General features: G+C 37.6%; 1 long non-coding RNA gene across 1 annotated transcript; it reads left to right on the top strand.

Annotated features, from left to right (window-relative positions):
- The first annotated feature begins 1,315 nt into the window (after nucleotides 1–1,315).
- On the top strand, nucleotides 1,316–7,661 carry LOC113321195. The gene is made up of 4 exons (XR_003346543.1): nucleotides 1,316–2,620; nucleotides 2,941–3,028; nucleotides 6,528–6,584; nucleotides 7,430–7,661. It is a non-coding gene; the product is annotated as an uncharacterized LOC113321195 (long non-coding RNA).
- The last annotated feature ends 18,109 nt before the right edge of the window (nucleotides 7,662–25,770 follow it).

Consider the following 25,770-nt stretch of genomic DNA (forward strand, 5'->3'; position numbering starts at 1 on the left):
ACATTTCGTCATGAAAATATTATTGGGAAGGATACTAAATCCCTGTACATGAGAAAATATTTTCATATTTGTTCCTGCTCGTAAACTGATATCCCATTAACAACTATGTTATCTAAGGTTAACATTTGGGTTTCCTTGAAGGGCTAAAGATTGGGATTAGAAAACTGAACAGTGTCTATGACTATGTTTTTTTCCCCCATACTGCAAGTGTGACCGCATGGCTAAAGGAAGGCAACACTAACCTAGGATGATTCCCAGTTCCCCACAACACCAAGATATATATCATCAGGTACAATAACAACCAATATTCCCAATATACTAGTTTAAAGAATTCAGTGCAGAAACCCAGACTGTAAAATAAAATACTAGAGTTAAACATGAGCAAACAGTACCCACGCCACTGGAAATAGGATAGTTAACCTGGTCCTCCGGGTATCGTACAGTCTCCCACTGCCAGTGCCAGCCAAATCCACTCACTCACTCTCATAATCATAGCCACTCACTACCGCTTTCCTAGCCAGCAGGCACGTAAGTACTCACCCTCTCGCCACAAGAAAGAGCTGCTAGCTAGCCTGGCGTCGTACAGTATCTCGCTGCCATACATTTCCACAACACACACACTGTTTCTCCTCCATTACCGGTCCTCCTGGCCACAGTTTTTGTTTTCGTTTTCTTGGACATCTCCTGGCCACAGTTTTATCCTCCACTACTTCATCTTAAATACTATTTATATATATGTTATTTATTTATTTTATTTTTCCAAAAAAAAAAAGGAAAAAAAATTATTCTTTATCTTGTCTCCTTGTTTGACGCAGCACCATCCGCGCATTTAAACCCTAATCACCGACAAGTGATCCCACCGCCGCCCCCGACCACCCCCGGCACCCCCCACGCCTCTTAATCAAACGATTAATACACTATATATATATAATTCAAATAATACACTACTAGTGGTCGTATTCGAAAGACTCAGCCCGAGAAAGAAGTCACTCTCATTGACCCTACCACACAGTGCTCTCTAGCATCGAATCATCTCTTGCCACGTCTTTTATCGTTTCCCGAGGAACTTTCTTTCCCTCACACAGCGTAGAAGTTTGACCAAAAAAACACCCCCACCTGTATGAAAAAGATGAAATGAATGAGCGACTGAGATTATTGATGTTTCTGATTGATCCTTATTACTAGTATTATTAGTAATATATATATCAAGGGTACAGGAGCGGCAGTTGTCCTAAGTACGATACTCGTGGTACGTGTGACTGACACGTATCCTCTTTTTGCATGTTAATCATCACATCAGTCCACGGTAATCACATGGTTTATATCGAATCAACAAACGATAACAAGAAAGGGGTTTCTCTCTTTTTCTTTTTCCTTCTGTCCTCTACATAAACCCTAATTGAAGAAGTCACTTCTTCTTCTTCTTCATCTCTTCTGATAGATACTGTCACACCTTTCTTTCTGTTCCTATGATTTTATTTCTCTTGTACTACTGGCCTGAGTTTTACCCAGCAAGAGAGAAGAAGAAAGAAGATTTGATGAATGAATGGAGTACATGTATATATCTGGTGATTGTTTTTGTGGTACTAGTTTCAGATCTGACTAAATCTTCTTTATATGGAGATGGTTTCCTTTTCTATTTAAGGAAACCTTTTCTTTTTCCCTTCAATTTTCTTTTTTTTCTTTGTTTTTCTTTTTGTTGAAATTTTTTTCAGGGTTGACAGAAGAGAGTGAGCACACACTCGGGAAATTTGTATAATTTTTATATACGATTGCCGGTGCGTGCTTACTCCTCTTTCTGTCAGCTGGAAATTACTACTTATTTTCCTGAACTCTGCCTTTAAACCCTAGCTAGCTGCTTTAATTTCTCTCTGTCAGCTTTTATTATTAATTTCTTCTTGCAGGTTGGTCTTCTACAGCAACGCTGTGTCTTTAAAGTTGCCTTATCTTCTGCTCCTGCCTCTGTAATATTAATTATGAATCTATGTGTTTGTTTCCCTGACTGACAAGTTATGTTATGTTATGTTATGTTTTGATGATATGATATAGATATATCTGTGAGACCAAGAAGAATTCACAGGAGAAGAAGAGAAGTGGAGCATAAGTTTAGTTTAGTGTTTCTTCTTATTATTATTTTATAGATTGCTATGATAAACAGTAACTACTAGTTAGTAGTACTATTTTTTATATATAAAAAATGGAGATTATACTTCCATAGGATTATATATATATATATATATCATCAACAATGAACTGTTTGAGCAAAAATAAAAAATCATCTATTTGAACACTATTTTATGTTTCTGCAACTCAAGATTATTCATTCATTTACAGATTTATAACTTCAATTTCTTATTATCTGTGATTCTTGTTTCTGTTTATTTGTTATTTGATGTAGTCAGTCAGTCATGTTGATCATATTCTCTCTTCTGTAGGCTGAGATCTAATAAGTTTGTATTTAATGTGTGTTTTTGCAACTGGCTTGCTGTTCTTCTCTTCTGCAAACTTCAATCTGTTACTCTCTATTTGTTGATGCATCTGTTGCTGAGCTTTTTTTACAAACCTTGCTGTAGCTGCGGAGGAGAACTTCCATAAAATAGGTCTCCTCCTTTAAGCAGATGTAATGACTTCTCTCTGGCTCGCTATCTCTCTTTCAGCTTTTTACTACAGATACATTTGACCAAGCCATTTCTCTTTTTAATGCATGTTGTGTTGTTACATATCTTTTGCTTCAACCCTTATCTTTAGGCATTTCTATTGAACTAGTAGTAGATTTTATTTTCTTCAACCAACTTTTCACACAAGACCTTAATATTTCATCTTCCTTATCATCAAGTGCTCATTAATTAATGCTGTTTTACTTCATTTTAATGTCTCTATCTTCATTTATTTGGGATGTTCATAATGTATTCTAACATATTCCTTTATTGGATGAAGCAGAAGAAATGAAATGGACAACTGCCTTGATCAATCAAAAAATCTAGGTTACTATAGGTTACTGAGAATGGCTGCAAGTTCAGCTCCAAAGGTGAGAAATGTTAGAAAAAGTTGTGCACTAGCTCAAACTGCTAATTTTGGTTTTGCACCGACATGCAATTATGTCTCAGTTCAGTTTATGTTGATGTTTGATTGGGTATGGCTGGTTTCCAGATACAAGAATATGTAGGTTAAATTTAAGATGCTCCGGGCAACTAGATATTCCATTCTTTTGTTAATTGATGATGAATTATAGCATTAGTTGTCTGATAATTTGGTGAAAGAAAACTTCATACCACGTATAAACATGATCAATAGGAACAAGGATCAAGTATTGTTATTTGTTAAAAGATATAACAATGCTCGAATCTCAAATAAAAGTAGCCAGCTATAGTGTTCCATAAATAGTTTTAGTTGTTTGATGATTTGGTGAATGAAAGCTTTGCACCACATACAAACATGAATAGGTTTGTTATTTTTTTAAAAGATGTAACAATGCTCGAATCTCAAATAAGAGTAGCCAGTTATAGTGTTCCATAAATAGTTTTAGTTGCTTGATGTTTTGGTGAATGAAAGGTTTGCACCACATACAAACATGAATAGGAACAACGACCAGGTATTCTTATTTGTCAAAAGATATAACAATGCTCGAATCTCAAAGAATAGCAAATTAGGAAGTGTTTCATAATATTGCATGTCCCAGATAGACCATCTTTGATTAGTGTTTGAGGTCATTATGTTTTATTTGAAGTTTGATTCATAATCCATCATGTAATATGACGGATAGTAAAACCAAGATTTTTGTTTTGTAATATCACATTTTGATATTTTTGTGAACTGAAAATTAAAACTCTACAATCCTCCTTGGTTATACATCTTTCCTTCGATTGTTTTTATTGATAGGACTTCCTCTCGTTTCTTTAATCTTCCGAGTATTCTGGCTTCCCGAATTGTATTCTTGTGTTTTCTTAACCATTTTCAATTTTGGTTTTCATTCGATATACTTCTTTTTGCCGAGCAAAAATTGATAAAAAACGGTAGATAAGAAAGGTAACCAATCCTCATCATCCTTAGCCTTGATGTACAATACATGTATCACCATTAGATGTTTCTACTTCATATGCTAGTGTATACAATACACATGAGAAAGGTGACAAGTTTAGTTCGACTGTGTTTGTTTTCTTCTAGTTATTTTGCTCTCCTTTGTTAGTACACACTATTTACTGTACTGTGGTATATAAGCATTTGAATGAAATACACATCTTAAGAGTTCAAGTTTGCTGCCCTCGTGAAAGACAGTTGCACGTCACTACCGATTTCTTTAGAAGTTGAGGCCTTCAATGTCCAACTCTTTATTGAGATGTTACTTGTCACACTTGTAATTCAACATATTCCGTGTCTCCTCCTTTAAGCTATGTTTTAAAGATACTATCTTTGATTAGTGACTTTTTTCTTAATTTTGTTGAACTATCTGGGTGTATGTGACTAATTAGATGGATATGATACCCAATCTAATTTGTTTTTCCGATATGATTGAGGATAATATTCTAACCTTGGAATATTGAACTCTTTGGTCCGTTTTTATCGGTAGCTTTTCCTCTTGTTAGTTTAACCTTTCCGAGTTTCCTGTTTTGGGTATTATGTATTCTTGGTTTATTCTTTCTTAAGCACTTGGAATTTTGGTTTGCATTCAATATGCTTACTTTTACCGAGCATAAATAAGCATATAAAGAAAAACCTTAGGTGATAACACAATGAAATCACCCTAACAATTAAGGATGTTATGTCGGAATTCTTGGCAGAAGGATGAATTGTATATATTGGGATCAGGATCTCCCATGGGTAAGTTGTCTTCTAGCGATTGTTGATCTCTCTAATTAATTGTATCACTAGTCATGGCTCAGAGAAACAAGAAGGTTTAATTGTACTCTTATCATTTAGGAAATCAATATCACAAAACATCACTCATATCATCCCAAGGAACATCTAATAGAAATGTCAAAGAAATCAATTAGGAAATATAGTGTAACCCATCTTTGATATACAATACTTTGGAAATTATACTTAAAGATGTAAATAAAACACGATATAAATGACAATGGTAACAAACAGTGAGACTGTTTCTATCCCTGCTACTTGTTTTGCTCACCTTTGTTAGTTTTTCCTACAATATTCATTGTACTGTGGCATGTAAGCATTTGAATGGATAACATATGTCAGGAGTTCAGGCTTAGCTGTCCTCGTGAAGGGCAGTCACATGTCATTGCAGATTTCTTCAAAACTAGAAGCCTTCTTTGGGGAACTTCTTTTTTATTATTTATTCTCTGTATAAATTTTCATTAGTGGCAAAAGTAGAGCACAGAACTTGAATCAGCATCTGGATGTCGTCTACTCCATACCTGAGTACTCAAGTAATCTCACAATGAATACATGTTATGCATCACATTAATTGTGTTCTTATGATCTCCGTACCTGTGGTGTTAATCACCATTAGGGTCTCCATACCTGTGGTGTTAATCACCATGAGGGGATTCGTGTATGGGTCAGCTCTAATAGTCGTTGATTATAGGCCACATTTGAAGTGTATCAATGTGGCATTTGTCATTAATTGCAATGACTCCCTTAACTAAGAATCTATGATGTTTTCGGGCATGTGCAACACCGACGAGTTTGAGGTAGTCATCAAACTTTGTTTCTTGCTTGTCTATGATCCTGATTTTTCATAGACATTTTTTTTATCATCTTTCCGTTAGCAAAATAGAACTCCAGATGGTGATAGCATGATATTCTTTCACTGAGGAGGCAACAATTATTTTTAAGTAACGCCTTCCTTCGGTTGTGACGTATTCTTAATGCCAGGCCAGCTCCTACTGTTAATAACATTCTCTTCATTGTAGCACAGATTGTTGGAGTTGTCTTGGGTTTTTGAGCTTTAGATATTTCTTTACTTAGCAAAACCTAAAAAAATGCTTGTCCTTGTCTCTTTATTTGACGACATAAATTTTGTGCTGCCTCCGCCTTCTACTTTCTAGTCTTAAGTTCCATCTAGAAATAAAGGGTGTAATTTGGTATACCATTTTAGGCGATTCATCATATACCTTGTTGATAACAGCAGTGAACAAACTTACTAAGCCTGCTGATGTCAAAGAAGTTATATATGTAAGTTTCGATTGTATCTTGCTTATCAAATGGAGAAGAATTGCATAAACATTAAGTGTTCCAAAGCTGTAGGGCAGAAGTAGTTTTATGTCTTCATTGGTCAGAGGCATTGCTTCCTAGACCAGCTAACAAATTCGTAGTACTCTTCCCAACGTAAGTCAGCAGTTGATTTACGATGAGAACTTGGGGAAGCTGCTTAGGGTTATTAACATGACGTCTAAATGTGCTTTTCGATGTTATTCAGATGCTATAAGAAAAAGTTACTTTGGTTCCTAGATTTACTTGTGAACCGAGGTGGAATTACTGGAATTGATGATAATGATTTTGACTTTCTTTACTAGTTTACGAGATAGTAGGATACGAACACGTTTTTTATGTACTTCTTCTTGCAGGCATTGTAACCACCCATGAAAAAAGAGAAGATAGCTCGGCAGGCACCCATTAAAATGGTAAGTCATTCACTTCCACCGCTGGTTTAGGTCATAAGTAATTGTTTGGTCATTTTCATTTTGTTTTACGTTTGAATATCAATGTTGTCCTTTTGTTGTTTTGCATCAAGTTGTGATCTCTGATTGATTTCAGTCGAGCTGGATTAGTAATAATTAGAATGATATGATTGATAAATTAAGTTAATCGTTCTATGAGTTGTCTTATGTAGCCAAATGACGGGTCTCCAACTCATGATGGAAAAGTTAAGAGGTACATATGGCATGCATGACTAAGACTCTCTTCTAGCCTCATATATATATGGATGTAAAAGAAAATTATGATATGTTCTCTTATGATTTCTACATGATTCTCCAAGCATCTAATATGATGTTCCTATTTAACCAAGCTGAGTAAGCACAACTACTTGCATACCGCTGTCCATGTAGAGTATTTGTGAGCATGCCCTGGATGATACTTTTTATATAAGCGTAATATCTCAACCTCTTCCACCTTTGCTAGTGACGCGCAAATGTGAAATTTGAATCTGACATTTTTATACTCCATATGCCAGCGTAAACAGAAACGCTTGGTATCTGAAATATTACGCTGTGCAGTCCATCATCTAAATTTGGTTCACTGACTCACACTGCCCTTGAAATAATATCTGCAAGGATATTTGTAATATTCTAGTCGTTTTGAACATGGTTTGGCTGGTCCTTCGGTATTCATTTCGAATACGTAATTGATGTCAATAATGTCATTCTGGTGTGCAAGCGAGATAGCTCTGATTAGAACTACACGTGTATGTTTATGTGTTCTAGGTGGCGTTTGAATGCTTACTAACTCTTTGACATTGTAACTGCAGAACTGATAGATGGAGCGCACCAACAACTGAAAGATGATATATATATATATATATATAAAGATACAAGCTGGTGTCTAGAAGAGAACGGAAAACACTGTGTCAGTAGATTATTGTAGAACTTCACATCATCTAGTCTTGACTTAGCTGCGGCTTTGCCCAAATGTATTCGACTGTTACTTGTGCAGTTGTTCACTACCCTAAACTTTCTATTCTATTTTGCATTGCATGCTCACTTTTGTGTAATATTGCTTGATTGCCTGTCGTTTTCAATGAAGCCTACTCCTATAATCGTGGATAAGAATGGTTATATGGTCTGTCTACTCCTTTTTTTTTGTTTTTGTTTTTCTGCTGTTTATAAGATTGCAGATTCAAGATTTTCCTGTTGGGGGATTATAAAGAAGGCTATAAATGTACTTGGTTTCCTGTTGATACCAAGTGGATGAAGTGGGTGTTCCTCCTCAGTAATGGTTTACTGTGGTGTCAGATTTCAAGATGTTGAGTTGGAAAAAACGTCTTCAACTGCTCTTTGGGGTGCCCCGTCAGGGGCGATTTTTAAATCTAATTTGCTTGTAAATTATTTCAAGTAGAATTAGGGGTACGGATAGGTAGGGGTGTGCAACGGACGGTTGCGGATTAGGAGTCACGCGCAGCCAAATAGTCAAAATTGCGGATTTGGAAAATTGACCGGCCCAATCATGGAAAATTGAACCGTCATGGAAAATTGAACCGTGACCGGTCCAATTACCCGCGGATCAGCGGGTAACACGGACCGGATAAAAAAAAAGTAAACAAACAAAACCGGTGAGAGATTGAACCGTGACCGGCTCAATTACCCGCGGATCAGCGGGTAACACGGACCGGATGAAAAAAAAAAGTAAACAAACAAAACCGGTGAGAGAATTTTTGGACATACTATGCTAGCCATTTCGTCAAACAACTTGCGTGCATAATAATGATAATAATGAAAAACAACCGCTATTGTCTTCACGGTTGCTTCTCTTTACGCATCCAAATCAGTCTCTGTATACCCAACTCTCTTTGCAATTCCTCGCATATTTGAACATCTTCTGATCACCTTCTTATACGCCTTACTTCTCAAGGTCGTGGCATAATACTTGGTCAACTTCACTCCTGTGTATGTCTCGGTTTTTTGGTTAAAGATTGATCATTTACGTTCTCTGGAGTTGTGTTGTGGAGTTTTCTTATCGTACTTTGTATCATCTACGTTTTTGCTCATTTCTATGTTATAGCGTTATGGCATCTAGCCAGTGTAATCTCTGTTATTCAACCAAATGTGTACGGCTCGGCAGCCATGAAGAAGAGTAAGCAACTCCTACAGGGGAGAATTAAAGTTGCTTTGGAGCTTGTAAGTCTCTGCTAAGTCATAAGCTTTGTTTTGCCGGGCTTTATTTAACTGGGCTTTATCCTTAGTAATTTTATTAAGTTCTCTTATTATCCTATGGTGCGGGTGAATCCGCGGATTTACAAAACCAACCGCAACCAAATCGTTAAACCTTGCGGATTTGGAAACTCATCCGTGTCCGGTCCATAGACTCTTGCGGATTGATTTTCACTCGCAATTTTGCGGACGGTTGCGGATGAAATCCGCGGTTCCGGATTTTATGCACACCCCTACGGATAGGGGTCACCCGCATCCAATCAGTCAAAGTTGCGGCTTTGGAAAATCCAACCGCATCCGGCCAATTTACCCGCGGATAACGCGGACCGGATGCGGATTAGCCGCAGATTTAAAAAAAAAAAAAAAAAAATCAACTGTGGAAACAGAGTGCAATCATGAATATGGAATTTTGTTTCTCTTTCTTTTTAGGTACACGCAATTTCTTGAGGTCCTCCTAAGCCGGTGCCGGTCACGATGCGTAAGGATAAATCTCCTTATAACATTTCTTGATAGTGGCTGGCGTAACTCCAGTTGCATAGCAAGTAGCTCTACAATATTGTTGATATGGTAAGCCAACCTGACTTGATTCCACTAGAAATTATGGCTCAGCCATTTGTATTTAGATTATTGTCAACTTAGTGACTTAAAAAGCCAGTAAGAGCAAAAGCTACCCCAAAATGACAGTTCACCTTATGCCGGACCCAATAATGAATACTAACTGAACAGTTAAACAAAGACGTACAACTGAGCTGAAGATCTGTAATAAGCATATTAACCGAACAGTTAAACAAAGACGGCTGCAGACCTATATAAGCATAATTGGAACGCATAGGTTATTGCAATTTACAGGTGAAATGAAGGAGGAGGGAAATGATTTCTATTTCTATTATGCTTCATATCTTCCATCTTCTTATAAATCTCATTAGCAAAATTATTTATTGTAGAAACAAGACTTACGGTGCGGGTGAATCCGCGGATATCAATGTCCAACCACAACCAAACCGCTAGAAGTGCGGATTTGAGAATCCCATCCGTAACCGGCCCATAAATCAACCAAACCGCTAAAACTGCGGATTTGAGATTCCCACCGGTAACCGGCCCATAAATCACCCGCAATTTTGGGTACGGATGCGGATTTCGGACTTTTTGCTCACCTCTAAGTAAAATCAAATCATTATGTTCTATTCTATCTGGTCCTTGTAAAAGAATTTTTTTGATGAAAAGTAGAATCAATATGGGCTCTTAGCTGATTTGGGTTTATATCCTGGGCCTTGCTTTATATACCTCCAGAAATACTAACGGGTCACGTTGGTTATAATTTGGTTAAACTATTTGAAATTTTTGGTACCCTTGCCCTCTTTAAAATTTGTAAAAAAAGTGGTAAATTTTTTGTTAAACTTTTCACATTTCTTGTCCTTACGGCTGGCCGGTTCAAACCCAAGTTGTGGAAACTCAACTTACGCTCTGTTCCTGTTACTATCATCTTGGTGTTATTATTACAATAGTGAAGCTCAGACCGGACTTCTCTAGGTGTGGGTTTTAATTAAGAAGCAAATATTATACTCACTCCGTTCTTTTTTAATAGGCCAGTTTCTATAAATAAAAGTTTCAAAAAAATAAGCCAGTTTCTTAATTGGGAAAGTCAAATGTTACTTTAATTTTTTGGGACCACTTTTCTATTAACTTCTTTTGGTGACAAGTGTCATGTGGACCACTTCACTTTACTTCTTTTGCTAACAAGTGTCATGGGGACCATTTAACTTCACTTCTTTTATTAACAAGTGTCATGAGGACCACTTTCAATGATTAGTTCTCTTAATTTCCTTAAATTTCGCTAAAAACAAAACCGGCCTATTAAAAAAGAACGAAGGGAGTAGTTTTCTGCTAGTCTTTTTACTGCCTGCACAAACCTGGGTATAATAGTGGGCTTGAACCATACTTTTAGATCAACATTACAGGAATACTTTTAGAATTCCATGTGTTATTAATAAATATTCAATGTACGGGCATCTGAGCAGCTATCGAGTAAGCCTCGACCAAAATGGTGCAAGTGTACTCAGCAATAATGCACAAACGAGCACCTGAATGCACGAACGAGCATTCCAAAACACGAAGGAATGATGAACCTATGAAAAATAAGAATTAAAATAATAATAATGAAATATTAGCAAAGGCGGCTAGGGGTCTGAGCTCACCGTCCGACCAGTCACGTCGTGGCCAGTTCCACGCGCAATTCTATATTTTATCATTTTTCCCTGATCTCATGAAAATCCCTTCATTTGAACAAATCTCTTTCGTCTCAAGGAAACTCCCCAGTCTCATGGTGTTTCCCGTATCAAAGAAATAATAAAAATTAGGAAAGGTGTCGCGGGACCGGGCATACTAGCCTTCCGGCCATGCCCTAGCCATGGCCGGTCCCATACCTCATGACTCCTTATTATTTTATTATTATTTTCCTCATCCCATGAAAATTCCTTGATTTCATGATATTTCCCTCAACTCATGAAAATAATATAAAATTAGGGAAAAGCTCACGGGACCGGGCTCATTGGCCGGTCGACCATGCCCTAGCCGTGGCCGGTCCCACGCGCCCTTGTTTTATTATTTTAATATTATTTGTTTCCCTCGTCTCATGGAAAGTCCTTCACTTCAAGGAAATTCCCTAGTTTCAACAAACTCCTTCACTTCAAGGTAAAGTGCCATGGGACCGAGCTCATTGGCCGGCCGGCCATGCCTTGGCCATATCCGGTCCCACACTTCATGACTCCCTATTTTATTATTATTATTTCCATAATCTCATGGAAATTCCTTAACCTCATGAAATTCCTCAGTTTCATGGTATTTCCTTCACTCCAGGGAAAATACATATAATTGGGAAGGGTGCTGCGGGACCGAGCTTGCTAGATGGCCGGACATGTCCTAGCCGTGGCAGTTTTTGTTCGCTTACCGGTCCTCGCCTTGAAGAACTGGTACAAGGTATGATTACAATGTTCGCTTCTCATCATCTTCGTTAATAACAGACAAGCTATAACTGTAAAAAATCCACAACATTAGATCATTTGGCTCATAGGGAATCACGACACCTTACGTCAAGAATCCGTTGCTGAGGGAAACCGTATTGGTACCCATCGGCAATTTCCATCATGTCAGCAACAGAAGACGAAGGATCGACTAAAAGACTAGTGGAAGTAACTCCCAAATCCTTCTCCCAGATCTCTGCAACCTCATCATGGGACGTTAGTTGCATCTTCTGACGGGTGAAAGCATCAGAACTCTTCTCACCTGGGATCACTGGAGCAGGGTTTGACACAAACATCAAATTCTTCTTCATCATCCAGTCAAGTATAACATCATCACCATCTTACATCATGTCCCTCTCAAAACCCTCCAAAGACGCCTCAGCGGAATCCTCATCAACAGCAGCGTTCTTTCTAGCGTCAGAATTTCTCTTAGCCTGGGCATCGGCGTCTTCACCAGCAGAATTCTCTTCCATATCAGTTACTTTTTCTCCACCAGTCTCACCAAGAACATCCTACTCATCGTTTGGAGGGATCAAGGAGAAGTCTGAAGCCAACCCCTAGCAGCACCAAGGTCATCTTGCCCAGCATAGGAGTGGATCTTTCCAAAAGAGAATCCCGAACCCAACCCAGTAGGGATCGTTGATTGAAGATCAACATCTTCGTTCCTATGGGTCGTAGGGGGAGGGAATATATGTTCATCGGTGGGTATATCTCCTTATCCGCCAGGGGAAATCTCTTTTTCATTAGCTCCACGACAGTATCTCCTTGACCGCCAGGTGCAATCTCTTTCTCATCATCCTCGTAATTGTGAGGAGAATTCCCTGTATGCTCTTCATCATCGGTATATTCCTCTTCCTCCTCGGCAAGATCATCGTTCGCTGGGCTGGTAACCTCATCGGTAACTTCAGCCTCCTCAATAGCAGCGGTGGAAGATTGAACCAAACCTATCTTTTTCTTCTTCGTTATCTAAGGACATAGTATAGTGTATCAAGAAGGAAATTTTCACCGTACTATGACCAAATCAAACTAAGAAGAAAAGGGGAAAATATACACATTATAAACTCACAAAAAGTCATACCTTGACATTAGCAACATCCTTCGGATGAAGGGTATCGTCAGATCTTTCCTCTTCGTCTACGTCAGCAGCATCGAAGGCGTACTCAAAGTCCATACCATCAAAATTTAACTGCCAAGGGAAGAAGTTACCATAAAGAGATGGAGCACTATCACGAGGCTGACTACCAGCAACAGGGCGCCATCCATGCTGACCAGTTACCCAACCATAAGCCCAAGGACCGACGACCTCAATAATGGTGGCGTGCCACTCATAATCATGATCACGCTTGACCCGCTCATGAGCAGGGAAAAGTTTTCGCTGAGAAGTTCGTTTAGTACTAGGGATGTATCGGAGCTTCGAGCCACTCATCTCACTCAGGAGACGAACCTCATCCTGTGAAGCAGGAATAGTACGAAGACTGGCGCTCCATGGCTTATGATTCCTACTATTGACGTAGTCACAAAAGGAAGCATTGAAGTTCTCAGGAGTATAAAAATTTCGCTCAGCCTAGTTAGGAACGTAGAAGGTCATCGTCTTCTCCACCTTACTCCTAAGGTAGCACCCCTTAAGCGACCGAAGTTAATTCCCAGACAGTTGTACCACCGAGCGACAATGAATATGCGGAGTAGAGCCCTCACGATGAGCCAAGACGTCGTAATAAAAGGATTCACCCGACTTATACATGGGAAAATGCCAGCCTCGAAGGCCCCCACGGTTGTCAGCAGATGAAAGTTATCGTACTTATAATTCTTAATCAAATCATAAGTGAGATCGTCATCGGGAGCATAAAACTTAACGCCGAAAGCTTCGAGCTCATGCTTTACCTTGAACGCCTCGAGATCTATATGTTTAAAAGTAACCTTCTTTTTACCAACCGAGACGCTTCATACAACTGGGGCAGCATCAGAATCATCAGCTTTATCCGACGATGGCCTCTTCGGGGGACTCATATCCGAAGCTTTCCTCTTGGTTGGCGGATTTCTTGATGGGTCAGTCTTCGGCGCAGCACCTTTGGCAGATTTCCCCTTCACTGGAGCAGTATATGGTGGGACCGTAGACTTATGAGAAGGCTTCGTAGTAGGAGAAATAGAACGAATAGGTTGTATATCTAGCGGCTCAGCGAGTTGAGGAGTAGGAGATGACGCACTCGTCGGTTCAGCACGCTGAAATGCAGAAAGACGATTAACAACATATCGGGAACCCTGAGAACTCCTCGGCGGATACCCTCTCTTGGCATATGAAACTCGGGGACCAGCTGCAGATGAAGTCTTCTGAGCTCGAGGATATGGCTGGGAAGACCTAGGTGGACCACCCTTAGGCGGAGATACATCAGGACTTTTGGATGGAAGAGATCTATAAGGGCTCGATGGTGGAGTCTGATATGGGATCCGATGACGATCAGCCATATCTACAAACAAGGAGAACAAATAAAGTGATGAAGTTTTGTAGACTTATGTCATTCACCAGAAATATCATCAGAAACACAGAGATAAGTGACCCAGTAAAATCTAGAAACCCTAAAATCCACAAAATCAAGGAACCCTAATCCAGTCATGACCATCAAAAACTAGCTTCAAACAATCAACGGGGAATCCTTAGGTTTCATGATAAAGAACAGGGGCAAGTATATATACTTTCGTATATTTGTTCTTCATCACGAAACCTAGGTACAGTAGCAGAAAAAGAAAACTGATCGAAAGCAAATAAGAGTTGGAAGAACTCTATACCTGAATCAAAAGTATCAATAAGAGGATGAATATGATCCGCAAACACCTGAAGAGCAGCGACAGTAGGGGACCTCCAAGGATCTTGTCGAAACTAAGCAGCACCAGCAGAACTAAAGAACAAAAGAAGAAAATGAAGAGGTTCAGAGAATATGAACTGACAAGAGAATGAAAGAATAAAATTTATTTAAATGACATCCTCTTTCATATTTATAACAAAGATGATAAAACCGTCTCATGATTCAAGAAGGAGTTATTGCAAGGAGTGGGAAACGTGCCCTAAAATCTAGGGGAAATTATTGTGGAAAGATGAAGAAGATGTGAATACAGTTTTGTTCTAACTTTGACTAACATCCAAATCAGAAGAAAAGGGGCAAATTGTATACACATAATTCATCATTTTCCACGTGTCGGAATAATTACACGTGGAGGATGCATAGCCTGAGACATCAAGGCACGATGCCACGTCTCTACACCCAAGGGACATTTATCATCTACACATGTTCATCATCGAGCAGATCCGACGCCTAAGAACCTAGGAGCACTGAATTATCGAGCCACTGAGAAGTACTGAAGAACACCCTAGGATCTACTTTATTCCATCTCGAGGAGGACCCAAGATCAACGGTGGAGATTGGATATACTGACACATACGGGACAGGAGACGCAGAAACCTGTCTGACGCGTGCATACGACCCAACCACCCGCATTAAACACCCTAAACGTAGAGTACGTGTCAATCAACCTGTGGAGGAGAAAGAGGTGACTCGTCGTTACCAGGCGTGACCGCTGGATCCATCGGTTGAGAACGAAGATACCAGCGGGATTAGCACAAAGATCAAGAATATAAGGTTGCAATTGTCTCTGACAGTGGACCCCATATTACATCCCTATAAATACACCTCTCCAATGAGAGAGAAGGGGTCGACCAGTTTTGAGTGAGTATAGGAGATCTTAGGAGAGAGAAATAGGAAGAGTAAGTATGAATTCCATTTCCCCCTTTAGCTTCGTAATTCACACGGATTCATTTGACTATCATTGTAACTCTTCAATATATAGTGAAACTCCAACCTCCGTGGACGTAGGCCTTAGTGCTGAACCACCTAAATCATTGTCTCATTTACGGTCAACACTTTATTTTCTGTTTTATTATTATGCCTTAATCGTATGCATGGTTCAATTTATTCCCTTGTGACTACACGATGACAATCCTGAAGGCTCAGAGTCTGATAGGCTTCGAACCCATATCGTTTTATATGTATTTCATCTCTCACAATGATTTTGTATGAAATGCGAATATTGTTTGTGAACACTTGGATACCATTGTTATTTTTGTGTTCACACATTGCTTGAATATAAGTTAGAATACAAAAAGCCAAGTAAAAACCCAAAAATTTTCAATGAGAGTTTCAAACAAAATATAAAAGGCTAAGTAAATAATCAAAAACCCTAACGATTTAATTAGAAGATCAAACAAAAACTTATTGAAGTAAAATGAAAAAACTTACGTTTGAGATGCCCAACGGTGTCTTTATTTGTAATCTTTATAACCAAATGGGTATTGAGATTAGTCTCTACGAAGGTTTAACAGAGGTGGGATTGTAAGATAAAGAAGGTTTCACAAGCATTCTCAATAACATAGCTGACCAAACCAGCGTTCCGGACAAGTGTACCATGCATGCAATAAGCCTGGAACATCCTCAAGGGAAACAAATCAACAATGGAAAGAGTAATGCTACATTGCTACTGATCAAACTAAGCTTTTAAAGATATGTACGTGCGTATTTTGCAGCGGAATACATTCTATAAACTTCATAAATACGATATTACTCCAAACATTTAACTTAATGCTTAATTACCTGTTTTTAGTGGCACAAAATTTATCTTCGGGTGAGAGAACCTGGAAATAGAGAAACAGACGTAAGTAAAAGATGCAGCAGTGGTGAAACACATTTTAAAAAACAATAATCCCTCCCTTTCTGGAAAAGTGTTACTTTCACTTTTTCAATTTGTCATATTTTCAGGCTAAATGAAAAAAATGAAAGTATCTCTTTTACAGAAACGGAGGTAGTATATATATATAGACCCTGGAGACCTGGAGTAAGAGAAGTTAGCTTCTTTTTTCTTTTTCTTTCTTTCCGGTTAAGAGTTTAACAAGTAGAAAATACTATAACCCCTTATTATATGGGTTGAATATAGAGAAGCCCTAAAAATTGGATCCTCCCCTATCAACTCCATTCTTTCACATTTTGATATTTCTAGGCCCAAAACTTTAGATTTCAGGGCTTGGTAATAAAGTTTAGGGTTTAGGGGAAATTCGTAATACCAAGAATACCCTTTACTATATATACCTAATGAAATAGACTAGGTTTCATTTCCAGATTCATTTTCATTTTCACTTTCTCTCACTTCTCTCTCGTCTCTGCTCTGAATTTTTTTTGATCATACCGAAAGAAAACGATTGGAGAGAGAAAGTAAACGATTCTCGCTCCATCGATCTCCGCTGATGACGTTTAATTCAACGTTTCTTCTAGTTTTCACTGTATGATTTTGCAGTAGAATAGACGAATCCGAGAGCAAATTTCAATCAACTAATCTGCAGATTTAACTCAGATTTATCAACAAGCTAATTATACAGGTAAGTATCCTCTTCTCTTTGTGATGATGCTTCGGTTTAGAGATTTTAGTTGATTTATTTTGGATTAAAATTTCAGGAAAGTATTTCAAAACTTAAATCTTCAGATGCTTTTCAATTGACTTATCTGAATTGAAATCAGATCTTAGATTCACAATCATCTACTTACTCTGGTTGTTTTGATGTAGAGTTTTTGAAGAAAAAAATTGAACAAAAATTTCCGATCTGTTCATCATCAAAATCGTTGTATACCTCTATTTCTATCTTCGATCTTGTAACTGATTTGAGATCCGATATCAGTGAATCATCCTCTCTATTACCCATAGATTTGATTTGAATTTTTTCTCTTTTAGTTTTTGATTTTCATTTACACGTGATAGATTACATGAAATGGTGGTAGGAATTTAGTTGAGGTGAAGGATTTAGAGAAGGATTTTGAGATGGTGGTGGTATTAGAGTTGCAAGTAGTATGAGTGGTGAAGAAATAAGTAAATTGAATCCAGGCACGATTTTGTTTGTTATTGTTGATGTTGTTATTTGTTGTTGTTTTAGGCTCGCTTTGTTTTTTTTTACATTTCAATTTGATTTTATTGGGTTTATTAATGGTGGTGGTGATAATTTTGATGGGGAGGTTGAATAGTAAATGGATAAAACTGAAGGAGAATATGAGAAGAAAGAGGATGAATCATGTTTAGTTTTTGTTGCTGGTGCTGGTGAGCAATTACAAAGAATTTGATTAATATTTCATTCTGACTGAGTTTATCAAAGAATATGATTGCTATGTCCATTCAGTTTAGGTGATTATGTATCCATTTTACGTTAATTGTTGGCTTACAGTACTGGTTTTGTGTAGGTCAAACGGATGCACAGAAATGAAGAAACTGAAAGTTATTACCTCTGGAGCACAATTACCGTATGAAAAGGTGCAAAGGTGCAGGCAGGTTTGATACAACTATATGTCTATCGCTCTACTTGAACATCATTTGCAGGCATCAAAAATTAGTTATTAGTTGGTTTAAATAATACCTAACTTATCATGGTTGTTAATAGATTTAGCTGATTTACGAGTACACTAGGTATATGGATGTGTAGTAAATAGTTACACATGTCAATTAGGTGTGTAATTGCTACTTACACATGCAAATTGAATTGTATGTGTGATATTTAAGTGAAGCATTTTTTAGTGTTAGGAATCTTTGAAATGATTCTCAGTCAGATTATTAGTATGTTTAATTCAATATCGGTGTTGCTTAAACTAGAACTTTATACGGTGTTATCGTGTTTATCAGCTAAGAATCTGACAAATTTTGTGGTGTATATGTGTGCATGCCGTTTGATATAGATTAATAAGTATTTATATATGTGAATAATATATTGAATGCTTACAGGGATTTGAACTGGGTTGTATTTATGGATTGAACATGGTTGAATGTTTGGCTGTTGCATCTAGCTGTGAAGGTCAGTGATGCAGGTGGAATATGCCGACTGAATGTGTAACTTCCGATTACACATGCCATATTGATTTATCCATCTTTTAATAGGTTACCCTCTCTGAGCAGATGAGTTAGAAGGTATGATTGAGTAATACTTGAGCTGATAGAGAATAATATGAAGATTAGTTGGTGTTTTGGATTGGTGTCTCAATATGCAGGTGTTGATTATTATTATAAAAACAATACTAGTAATACTACCTCTCTGGTGGTGATGATGTTGCTGCTGCTGTTGACAACTCTCCGTTCTATTGAAGCACAAATTACGGCTCTTATAGAAGGTAACTACTTCTGCTTAATTGACACTAACTCATCTTCTTTACCATGATATACTTATAGTATGGTGTTCGTGTTTTAAGAATGGATTCTTCTTTGTTTTTATTTGGAGTTGTCGAATTATATTCCTGTACCAGTGAATGCATTACTAGCAAAGTTACACATGTATACACATGTATGTGTATGTGCCCTGAAATGCAAGTGTTGATACTCCTTAGATTCACAAGTTATATGTATGTGTAACTTCTAGTTACACTAGTCAAATACATGTGTAACTTCTAGTTACACTAGCAAGATTCATGTGTAACCAGGAGTTACACATGCTAAGATACTTTATCAAATGCTTTTTGTAATATTTGTAATTCAGACCAGGCATGCTCTTCATTATGCTTCAGAAATCCAACTGGTTTTCTGAAGTATCATGATGCTGGTTCGTGGATACAAGATTCGTCTTTGATGTTATCCACCCTTGGTACGCGGTGAGTATATTTCTTTTTTCTCCCTAGTTATCCAGATAACTTAGCTCATATATATCTTCTAATTTGTTTGATTCTTCGTTTTGGTTTGTTGGAATATCGTGGCTACATGTCCAACCTTAGCTAGCAAATATATGTTGTTTTAAGATGAGTTTTTCACATTTTCAGTCATGGAATCATGTTTGGAACCTTAGGTTTTAGTGATAAAAATTTCTCAATTTGAGCTAATATGTTCGTTTTAAAATCTTTCAATTTGAAACTGTATACTTTTTCAGTTAAGTCATATGCATGTGTAACTCACAGTTACACATGCCATATGCATGTCTAACTCATAATTACACTAATGAGATTCATGTGTAACTTCTAATTACACATGTTAAAATGAACAAACCTTGCAACAAAAAATTCCACATGCTAGGTATCCAAGTCTTGTGTTTACACATTCTAAGATAGGTTATCATGTTTGTTCTATAATTTTTCCTTACAATTGTTCTATAATATTTTATTTGCTTTTTGTTCATCCAACCTAATCCATGGATGTTTGTTTCGTTGCAGATATGCAGGTATTTTGGAGTGAGGAAGACAATAAAGAAAGGAAAAACTTCTATTATAGGTTTCAGTGGCTTATTTCTAGTGTTTTAACTCATTTATTGTGTTCAATAACAACCGATTGCTATAACTGGTAAACAGGGAAATTTCTTGAGTCCAAAGTGGTGTAGTGACAGTGATGGAGAAACATTCAACAGATGGATGAGGTCTTCTTGACAAAGCATCAGCAGCTTTATTTTCTGAACCCTTTTTGTATCTGACTTCATAATCAAAACCAAGAAGCTTTATTACCCATTTTTGTTGAACCACAGTTGAAATGTTTTGTTCAAGCATGTATTTAATGCTTTGGTGATCTGTCTGTATTATGAAATGATGGCCTTGTAAGTAATGTCTCCAACTAGTAACAGCTTGAGAAATTGAAAGCATTTCCTTTTCATAAGTATATAAAGTTGTAGCTCATGGGCCTAGAGGTTGACTGAAGAAAGCAATTGGTCTTCCTTGTTGAGTACTGCTCCAATGCCATTCTCACAAACATCATCTTCCAGCAAAAAATCTTTGGTGAAGTCAGGGAGAGCCAGTATTGGAGTTTGAGTCATGGCCATTTTGAGATTATGAAAAGCTGTAGTGGCTGCAGGAGACCAAGTGAATGCATTCTTTTTGAGAAGCTCAGTAAGAGGTCTACTGAGAATTCCATAGCCTTGTACAAACTTCCTATAGTAACCTGTGAGACCCAAAAATCCTCTAATTCCTTGATGTTTGTTGGAAGTGGCCATTCAGTCATACTCTAGATTTTTGAAGGATCATCTTTAACACCATCTGCATTTATAATGTATCCCAAAAACTCAATTTCAGGTTGAGCAAAATAGCATTTAGAGAGTTTAGCAAAGAGTTGGTGTTGCCTGAGTATAATCAATGTGATTTAGAGATGATGGATATGTTCTTCTAGGATTTAACTATAAACCAGTATATCATCAAATAAAACCAAAATGAATTTACTCAAGTGAGCTTGGAAAATATCATTCATGAGAACTTGAAATGTGGATGGTGTATTGGTTAATCCAAAGGGCATTACTCTGAACTCAAAGTGTCCATGGTGTGTTCTAAATGTTGTTTTAAAAATATCATTCAATGCCACTCTGATTTGGTGATATCCAGATCTAAAATCAACTTTAGTGAACCATTTAGCACCATTGAGTTCATCTAGCATCTCCTCAAGAATGGGTATTGGAAATTTGTCTTTGACAGTCATTGAGTTGAGTTTCCTATAATCAACACAAAACCTCCATGTGTTGTCCTTCTTCTTGACTAAAAGAATAGGAGCTGAAAATGGGCTATGACTTGGATGGATAATACCACTGGCTAGCATGTATTTAACCAAGGCTTCTACAACATATTTTTGAACATAAGGACATTTATATGGTCTCACAGAAATAGGTTCAGAGTTTGGTTTGAGGGGAATGGTGTGATCCAAACTTCTTTGTGATGGTAATTGAGATGGTTCAGAGAACACATCCTGAAATTGGTGTAAGATGGTGGATATTTCAGGTGGTGGTGGTGTTGAAATGGGTTGTGTTGAGACAGAAAATAATTGAGCTATGACACCATGGGTATGTTTGTTGAGAAAATTCTTAACTGCATTACCACTCATATGCATTAAGGTAGGTTTTGGATGACTTCCAGAGAGTGTGATTTTCTTACCTTGATGTTTAAATGTGATGCTCAATTTGGAGAAGTTAAATAGAACATCACCTAGCTGTTTGAGCCAATCAGCACCGAGTACCATGTCACAGCCACCAAGTGGAAGAAGACGCAGTGGAGCATAGAATTTATAGCCTTGCATTGACCACTGTATTTTTGTGCAAACACCAGAACTGATAGTCTTTTCCCCATTCGCTACAGTGACTAGTAGAGGTGCAGTGGAAGCAATATCACACTGTAAATTCTTGGCCAATTCACAGTCAAGAAAACTATGAGTACTGCCAGTATCAATTAAAATAGAAATAGTTTTCTTGTTAAGAATACCAGGAATTCGAATTTTTTCTCCACTGGTAGTTCCTGTGAGAGCATGAAGGGAGATTTCCATGTCAGAGTCGACTGGTGAAGGAGGTTCTTCAACTGGTTGTTCAACCGAAATCTCATCAGGCTCTTCTTGTAAGGATGTATCCACCATGAATAATTGTTGAGTAGAACAAATATGTCCAGGTTTGTAGTACTCGTCACAATTATAACAGAGACATTGTTCTCTTCTTTTGCGTGCTTGTTCTGGAGTAAGGCGTCGAATAGGCGGTGTTGTAGAGGGCACAGATTTAGGTGGTGGTGGGGTTGGAGGTTTATAGGGAGATGGTTGTGTATAGGTGGGTTTGGGAGGGTATGTAGGTGGGTGAATTAGACTGTCTCGATGAGAAATTGTGATTGAAGGACTTGGGTGTGGTTTTGTGAAGTTTTTGACGATACAGAACAGTTTGTTCCTGCATCTTATCAAGTGAGTAAGCGCGCAAAAGAGTGTTTGGGTGAAACATGAGAACGGAATTTTGAATATCAGCCTTTAAACCTCCAATGAAACTATTAATGAAGTAATTCTCAGGAAAATCAGGGTGTAGGGTGAGCAAAAGTGCCTTAGAATGTTCAAACTCCTCAAAGAATGCATCGACAGTGGTTGTATGATCTAATTTATTAAAGTTACCAACAATATTCTCATTTACTGGATTTTCAAATCGCACACAATCTTGGTGACTTAATTCGAACCAAGAAACAACAGATCTAAAAGATTGCAAGTCTAAAAGCCATGTTTCATCCTTACCATCAAGATGTATGGCTGCCGTTTTCACCTTCTGCAATTCATCAGTGATATTATGAAGCCGGAAATAGTGATTGCACTTTTGAATCCAGGAGCGAGGGTTATCACCATCAAATCGAGGAAAGTCGAGCTTAGGTAGACGCTGAGGAATGGGTATTTCTCGATCTTCATGATGTATTCTTCGATTTGAAGATTCAGGTTTGTTTGGATCGAATCCATTAGAGTCTCGCTGGGAAAAAAAAATCAATATAAGATTTGAAATCTGTAACTGTATCCTCCAGCTGAGTCTTGAAGTCGTCTTTAGTCATCATCTTGTCGATCTTATCATTCATTGAGTTGATTTTTAATTGCTCTGAATCATATTTATCTTGTAGATCTTTGCAAGTTGGATTACCGCTTCCTCCCATAGTGAAACAAAGAATCATATTTATCTTGTAGATCTTTGCAAGTTGGATTACCGCTTCCTCCCATAGTGAAACAAGGATTGAATGGCTCTGATGCCAATGGTTGTGATAACACAACAAATTAACACAGATTGATAAGGGTTTATTCTCAAATCACTAGGATAAGAGCCTGGTTGATACTTTGAAATGGTGAAGAACAGGTATTATTGAGAAAAAGGTTGATTATTCATTATAGAAGAACAGTCGTCTCTCATCAGATTTTAAGGAAACAAACCCTATTTGCTAAAGACAGGCTAATCCAGACAGTACACCCGTCCTTAACCGACCGGTGGTTTACAACTCATTAACACAGCCCATGATTGCTAACGGCTACCTCACTAACTACTCCTACTAACTGTCTTATTACTAAGGGCACTCAGGTACGTAACAAATTTCTTTTGTTTGTCAAGGTTCTCTCAAATGAACCCAGTTTACTGATCAGTCAACCTCGTCAATATTGTAATCTACAATATTTGGATCTCAAAATGTGGTTTACAAGAGGCTACTTGTGTGCCAACGCTTTGAAAGATATGTTGTTCTAATTACTTGTCCAGATGAATAATTAGCTAGTTCTACTCTGTGAACATACTCATTATATAATACATAATATATCTGTCATAATGCTTTGTTGTTTCGATATAGGCTAACTTGGCCGAAGTCGGAGATGATTGGGATGTGGGAATGAAGTTGCCAAGCATGTTGTCTCACCTAAAATATGTCGAAATCAAAGGACTCGAAGGTTGTGATAAGGAAGTCAAGTTTCTACGGCTCTTGCTGAAAATGGCTATGGTTTTAAAGGAAGTGGCTCTATTTTTCCGCTCTACTGCTGGTTCACCCGCTAGAGTGAGACAACTGAAGCGATTTAGAGATAAGCTTAGAGCGGCAGTGAAGGTTTCTTCGAGTACCAATATGATGTTCTTTTAGTCATTCGGGATTATATTGCGAGCTTATTTTAACTTGTGAACACATTTGATAATTTTATGAAAAACACAGCATCTTTTGAATTTCTTAAAATATTTGTGCGGATCTAGTGAAATTAACCATTATAATAAGATAATACGTTCAATTGGAATAGCTAATCCTAAAAACTCAGCAGTACAAATTAGAAGTTGAAGCATAGAAAATGATGCATCAGTTGGACTTACATTATAAAATTTCATAGCAAAGAGCAAATTACGATTCATCAAAGATATCATTATCCTGACTGACGCAGCTCCAGATTAAACAAAGAAAATTAATGATGTTTAAGAAATCATACTGAAGCATGGCTGCATGGACCAAAATACAATATTGATACATAGGTGGGATTGTAAGATAAAGAAGGTTGCACAAGCATTCTCAATAACATAGCTGACCAAACCAGCCTTCGGGACAACTATACCATGCAATAAGCCTGGAACATCCTCGAGGGAAACAAAATCAACAATGGAAAAAGTAATGCTACATTGCTAGCTACTGATCAAACTAAAGCTTTTGCAGCGGAATAGAATACATTCTAGAAAGTTTATAAATACGATATTACTCCAAACATTTTAAGTGGCACGAAATTTATCTCTTCAGGTGAGAGGTCATCTGATAATGCTTTGTTGTTTCGATATAATGCGAGGTCATCTGATAATTTTATGATGTTCTCGTATCTTTTTGAATTTCTATTACATTTGCGCGGTTGTCATCTAGTGAGGCTTATCCAGCTTCAAATCAGAAGGTGTAGCAATAGATTTTAGTTGCTGCATATTGGTTGGATTATGCTTTTTCTTCTCATTGTCTGAACTCTCCACATGTTTGACTGCTAAATCAGCACCAGCGACATGTGCAGCTAACAATTTTTCTGGTTCAAGTGCTTGTTGGTTCTCGGCATCCATGTCTTCCAAAGATACAGCATCCAAGTAAAGGAACCATGTTCCTTTAACTCTCTCAAAAACACTTTTCACGGGTACGGAATCTGGTAGGTGGTAAAAGCAATTGTTTCGCTTCACCTGCAAATATCAGAAAACAAAATCCATGAAAATTACAGGGTAATTTAGAAACAATTATGCACTGTATATTAGACGTCCGTACCTTGACAGCATTAACAGCTATGTTCCTACGCATTGGAAAGCATTTAAGATGTTCCAACACTATATTCTCTGCATAACCAAACCATAATGGTGATGTTATTAATGGAATCTGATCCCGAACTGAGAGAAGTAGTTAGAGTAAATCTGATCCCGAACTTTTTAAATGGGAGTTTGAAACAAAATATAAAAGTCCAAGTAAATAATCAGAAACCGTGACGACTTAGAAGCTCAACTTATTGAAATAAAAAGAAAAAGCTTACCTTTGAGATGCCGAGCAGTGTCTGTATTTGTAATCGTTGCAACCAAATGAGTATTGATCTGTTGATTTCATGGTAGCCATGGTTACTTGAAGCTGTTACAGAGAGGGTGAGGAAGAGGTGGAAACAAAAAATTTAGGTATGCGAAGATTTTATGCTTC

This window comes from Papaver somniferum, chromosome 11, assembly GCF_003573695.1.
Source record: "Papaver somniferum cultivar HN1 chromosome 11, ASM357369v1, whole genome shotgun sequence".
Classification (NCBI taxonomy): domain Eukaryota; kingdom Viridiplantae; phylum Streptophyta; class Magnoliopsida; order Ranunculales; family Papaveraceae; genus Papaver; species Papaver somniferum.